The sequence below is a fragment of the Capsicum annuum genome, chromosome 10 (genome assembly GCF_002878395.1).
Source record: "Capsicum annuum cultivar UCD-10X-F1 chromosome 10, UCD10Xv1.1, whole genome shotgun sequence".
NCBI lineage: Eukaryota > Viridiplantae > Streptophyta > Magnoliopsida > Solanales > Solanaceae > Capsicum > Capsicum annuum.
This window is the reverse complement of record NC_061120.1, coordinates 28174355-28180786: the sequence shown is the minus strand read 5'-3', so window position 1 is coordinate 28180786 and position 6432 is coordinate 28174355. Positions and strand designations below refer to the sequence as shown.

Genomic DNA, 6432 nt, shown 5'->3' with positions numbered 1-6432 from the left:
AGCAGACATACATATCATAGACTTAGAACAATGCCATAGATTTGAGTGGTGATACACAAATTTATTTTGCTTTTGTGAACCAATAAAGCAAGGCATTCTTAGGGGAAAATGATGTCAACAAAACAAAACCCTAATACAAGAAATCTCTTAACCATTTGAAAGGTGAAAGCATAAAATATACAACTAATTGGTTAATGAAAACCATATTTTTTCGTGATACAATTATTTTCGACCTACATCAACGGCGAAACAGTACTTACAAGAAAGTATTTGTCTTCAAAAAGTTGATTTATTCACAAGTGTAACATACTCAAATAATCACCAACTTCTTCAGTTTCAAATTATCTGTCATATTTTTCTTTTACATGCTTCTTAAAAAATATTAATTTTGAGGTTTTTTAAAAGTATATTGCCTTCATTTATTGTTAGGATATCCGGGCCACACAATAATGTTGCTTATCCGGACGACCCAACTAATAATAAGACCCGGCCCAAATAGTTTTCACACACATTTATTACTTCTCATTTGCTTGTAATATTGTTGTTGTAAATATAAATATTGCAGAAGACTCTAGAACAAAGACAAGAAGATATTTTCCACATTTTCAATTTCGTTGTTTCTCTCTCTAGTTCGGTTATCATCTTCTTTATCTTGTTCGATTTCGGATGATTTTATTGATTAACATGGTATCAAAGTAGGTGTTTAACTCGATTTCATCTTCTCTTTCGATCGGTATTACCCTCCAATCATTTCCTCTCCTCTATCGTTGATTTTTTTGAGGATTTGAGTTGAAATTTTCATTTCACATCGCTGGAATTTCACTTCGCTAGAGTTTCTTTTGGCGGTTGTATACAATGATGGATTAGTTGGACTATTTTCTTTATGTTGTTGTGGTGGTTGTATTTTTTGCGGAGAACCAGTAATAGTGTGATTTGTGCCGCTCTCGAGGGGAATTTGACATACACTTGTTGTATTTGTTGCGGCGAATTAATATTCTTGCGATTTGTGTCGTTCTCGAGGGGAATTTGACGGATCCCATTGTTGAGCAAGACCTAGTCTTCTTCAGGTTTTGGAAGCAGAACGGTAACACCTTTCCTTCGCTAACATAGGTCTCAAATCTACTGATTTATTGAATTCCTTATGGAATTATGAGTGGCAATTCGTCTATTTTTGTTCATAATGCTCCTACCTCTACTGAAGGGTTTACTCCCTTCACTATTTATCAATGTCATCCGTTTTATATACATTTAGCTGACAGTCCTGGTATCCAACTTACTGTTTCACCATTTGATGGAACTGATTTTGTTAGCTGGCGGAAAAGTATGTTGATTTCACTTTCAGCTAAGAATAAACTAGGCCTTATCACTGGTAGAAATCCTAGGCCTGTACCTGAGTCTCCTTACTATCAGTATTGGAAAAGATGTAATGATATGGTTATAGCTTGGATAACTAACTCATTATCTAGGAATGTTGCTATGAGTGTTATTGATTTTAATACTGCACAAGAGATTTGGGAGGATCTAAATGAACGATTTGGACAATCTAATGGGTCCAAATATATTCAAATTCAACGTGAACTAGTTTCCACCACTCAGGGTTCTTCAGATATAGCTACGTATTTTACATAACTTAGGGGACTTTGGGATGAGCTAAACACAACATATGTAGGTCCCACTTGCACCTGTGGTGCTTTACCCAAATTTCTTGAGGAACAAAAATTGTTCCAGTTTCTTAGTGGATTAAATGAACCCTACTCTACTTGCAAAAGTAACATTCTCATGATGAATCTACTTCCCAGCCTTAGTAAGGCTTATTCCATGGTTCGTCATGATGAAAAGCAAAAGCAAAATTTCATTCCTTCTAATCTAATCACTGAATCCATGTTCTTCTATGCCTCATCTAGATATAATGACAACTTTAAGAGAATCTCAGGGAACTTCTCAAAATGTTGGTAAATATTACTCTTTCAGGGTCTATTTTGAGTTTTAAGAAAGGCCTTATTCTCAGAAAGGGATTTATTATGATTCTTCTGGGCCTTCATATTCACCTCCCGGGCATTTTCTCCCTATGTCTCATGGAGGTGGTAGGACTTATCCCCAAAGGATTAATTTTGAGTCCAAGCAGCCACCCACCAATACCTTGATTTGTAGATATTGCAAAAACTTAGGACATATCATGAGCAAATGTCACAAACTACATAGTTACCCTGCAGATTATCAGTTCAACAAAGGTACGAAATCTGCAGCATGTGTGCAAACTGATCTGTCTTCTTCTAATTCTACAAAGAACAACTCTTCCTCCCATATTCTTCCTTCTTATGGGTCTCACAGTGATACTTATCCACAACTGATAGCTTCATTCGAACATAATCACTTGTCTGAACAACCAGATGTAAAAATTTTTGGTTTTGCAAATTTTGCAGGTATGTGTTAATAGTGTTTTTAGTAGCCCTGTGGAAAATTCTGTTGGTTTTCATATGTGTGCGAGTTCCTAATTAGGTATGCATTCTTGGATTTTAGATTCTGGAGAAACTAACCACATGACTCCTCACAAACATTTACTACATAATCTTCAACCAATTCCCATTTCTTTTCTTATTACTCTTCCCAATGGATACAAGTTAGGGTTATCTCCACTGGTTCTTTATTTCTTAGGTCTGATATGATTCTACATAATGTGTTACTTATTCCTTCATTTCAATTCAATTTAATTTCCATCTTTCAACTCATTGATCAATTTGACTGTTATATAATCTTTACCAAAATAAATTATTTCTTACAGGCCCCTTCTCTGAAGAGGCCATTGGAATTTGGTAAAGCTGCAAGAGGTTTATATTTCCTCAGCCAAGAGAACTTATCCTCCCCAAATACATCTCTAGATCCCTCCGCTGAAACATCATCACTCCCGCCTACTATTTCTGTTACTACATCTGCTCCTGCTAATATTTTTCCATCTGAGTCTATTACTGTACCTTTACCTAATTCTGCTAGTTCCTTTACTTGTAATACTTCTAATTTTGATACTGTTTTTTGTATTACCCCTTGTAATTTGCCATCTTCTATTAATAAAAATGATTTGTTTTGGCATCAAATACTTGGCCACATGTCGTTTCATAGAATGCACTCCATCCCACATTTATCTAGTAAATTGTCTTCCAAATAATCTTTCTTGTGCACCATATTTCCTATGGCTAGGTAAGAAAGACTGTCCTTCCCAGATAGCTCCATTTATTCTACTAAACCATTTTAATTGGTTCATGTTGACACTTGGGGCTCCTATAATACTGCCACTTACAATGATTATAGATATTTTATTACCTTAGTGGACGATTATACTAGAGCCACTTGGACCCATCTTCTATCTTCCAAGGCTAATACTTTCTCCATTTTAAAGGCATTTATTTTCATGGTTAAGATCTATTTTAAAACACACATCCAAATTCTTAAGTTCGATAATGCTTTTGAGTTGGGGGGCAGTCATGAAGCATCTAAATACTTGGCTAAAAATGGTATATTGCATCAAACTTCCATTCCGCATATGCCTCAACAAAATGGTGTAGTGGAAAGAAAATATAAGCATCTTCTTGAAACTTCAAGATCCTTACTTTTTCAATCTAAGTTACCCTTGAAGTATTGGGGTGACTGTGTCTTAACAGTCACATACTTGATTAACAGATTTCTTTCTCCTTTACTACATAATATATCACTTTTTGAGAAATTACATCAGTCCCCTCCTTCTTATGACCATTTGAGATCATTTCGTTGTTTGTGCTTTGCTACCTCACCTAAAATTAGTTGAAACAAGTTTCAATCAAGGGAAATTTCTTCTATATTTTTGGGGTATCCGTTTGGCAAGAAAGGTTACAAACTATTGAATTTGTCCACTGATTTGATTTTCTATTCTCGGGATATAGTATTCCATAAACACATCTTATCTTACCCTTCCTCTACCCCTTTTTTATTTCCACTTTCTTATTCTACCTTCTCTGAAGACTCCCCATCAACTCCCCATTCTTTTATTTCTCCCAGTTCTACTAATTCAGTGCCTTTTTCTCTAGTTTTTGCTCCTAATTCTGCTCTTTTAGCTGTTCCTCCTCCTTCTTCTGTCTCTACTTCACCTATCGTTGCTTCCCATATTTTAACTTCTAGACATTCTACTCGACAGAGTCATAAACCTTTTTATCTTAAAGATTATGTTTGTTCATCTTCCCATCATGCATTCCTTGAATCTACTACATTCAAGATCTCACATGTTGAGCTTCACAATCATGAACCACAATTTTACCATCAGACTGCTAGCCATCTGGATTGGCAGGAAGCTATGGTCAAGGAGTTTCAGGCCCTAAAGGCTAATAATACTTGGGACATAGTCCCACTCCCTCCTCATAAGAAAGTCATTTCTTGCAAATGGGTTTACAAGATCAAACGGTGATTTGATGGATCCATTGAGCGATATAAAACTCATTTGGTTATTCGTGGTGATACTCAAAAGGAGGGAGTCGATTTTACTAAACTTTTTCCCCTGTAGTTAAGCTAACTACTATTAAATGTCTCCTTACTATTGCTTCTAAGAAGGTATGGACATTGTTTCAGTTAGATGTTAATAATACTTTTCTTCATGGTGATCTTCTTGAGGAGGTTTATATGAAATTACCTCTTGGTCTTGAAGTTACTTCTTCTTCTGATGTCCCTTTGGTATGCCTCCTTAAGAAATCTCTTTATGGTCTTCGTCAAGCATCTCGTCAATGGTTTTTTAAACTGTCCACAGATCTTATTTCTCATGGCTATACCTCTAGTAAGAATAATTATTCATTATTTACAAAAAGTCCTTCCAGTTCGCAGATTGTATTGGCTATTTATGTTGATGATATATTGTTGGATTCGGATGATTTAGCTGGATTAGAATATTTAAAGATTTTTCTTGATGGTCAATTTAAAATCAAGGATCTTGGTGCTATCCATTACTTCCTTGGCTTGAAAGTCTTCAAATATGCACAGGGTTATATTGTCAGTCAACATAAGTTTACTCTTGACTTACTTCATGAATATAATTGTTATCAGTTTTCTCCTGTGAGTACTCCTTTGGACTGTTCCAGCAAACTTGTTACAGACATGGGTTTTTCTTTGACTGATCCCAGCTCCTATAGGCATTTGGTTGGCAAACTCAATTTCTTACAACATACAGGGCCTGACATATTCTTTTCTGTCCAACACTTAAGTCAATTTTTACAACATCCATAGGTTCCTCATATGTTAGCTACCATTCATGTGTTACGTTATCTCATGAACAATCCGACACAGGGTATTTTGTTATCCAATGCTTCTGATTTTTCATTGATGGGATATTCCGATTCTGATTGGGCTACCTGTCGTGACACTCGTCGCTTTGTTACTGGTTTCTTTATCACTCTGGGTGGTAGTCCTATTTCTTGAAAAAGTAAGAAGTAGCCTACCATTTCACTCTCATCTACTGAGGCTGAGTATCAGGCTCTTCGTAAGATTGTCGCTGAGGTTATTTGGCTTATTCGCCTACTATGTGATTTTGGTGTTATTGTCTCTGATCCTGTTCCTATATATTGCGATAGTCAAGCTGCTTTGAGTATCATGAAGAATCCTGTTTTTCATGAACGCATGAAGCATATTGAAATTGATTGTCATTACGTTCGTGACTGCCTTCATTCTAACCTAATTTCTTTTCACTATGTTGTCAGTGCAAATCAGTTAGCAGATATTTTAACCAAATCTCTGCCTGGACCTGCTCACCGCTGCTGCCTTCCCATGCTTGGAGTCTTCACACCCTCCAGCTTGATGGGGGTGTTAGGATATCCGGGCCACACAATAATGTTGCTTATTCGGACGACCCAACTAATAATAAGACTTGGCCCAAATAGTTTTCATACACATTTATTACTTCTCATTTACTTGTAATATTGTTTTGTAAATATAAATACTGCAGAAGACTCTAGAACAAAGACAAGAAGATATTTTCCACATTTTCAACTTCACTGTTTCTCTCTCTGGTTCGGTTATCATCTTCTTTACCTTGTTTGATTTCGGATGATTTTATTGATTAACATTTATTCCCTATTTTATTGAGGTGTTTGTAATCTTCGAATAATTATTAATAAGAATAAAATGAGAAAAAATTAATTAATTTTGTCAAGAAATTTTGAAAATAACAAATAATTTAAGATAATTATTTTTAAAAATCACAATAAATAATTTAAGACCCAAGAATGGATTGGATCGAAACGACTTTCCTGTTGAAGCCCTTTGTGGGGAGTAATACCTAGGAAGTCGACAAACAAGGAAAACAAAGAGTACAATCATGAGTCAAATATGTAAAGACACCATTTCACTTTTGATATGTTAGTGATGAGATTGATTTTTTTTAATTTTAAAAAAATTAGACATGTTCTCAAAAAGCCAACA

The 6432-nt window shown here is 35.4% G+C and overlaps 1 long non-coding RNA gene across 1 annotated transcript; it reads left to right on the top strand.

The window, feature by feature from the left end:
• Nucleotides 1-226: 226 nt before the first annotated feature.
• On the top strand, nt 227-6005 carry LOC124887959. The gene is made up of 2 exons (XR_007045606.1): nt 227-1084; nt 5712-6005. It is a non-coding gene; the product is annotated as an uncharacterized LOC124887959 (long non-coding RNA).
• Nucleotides 6006-6432: the final 427 nt, after the last annotated feature.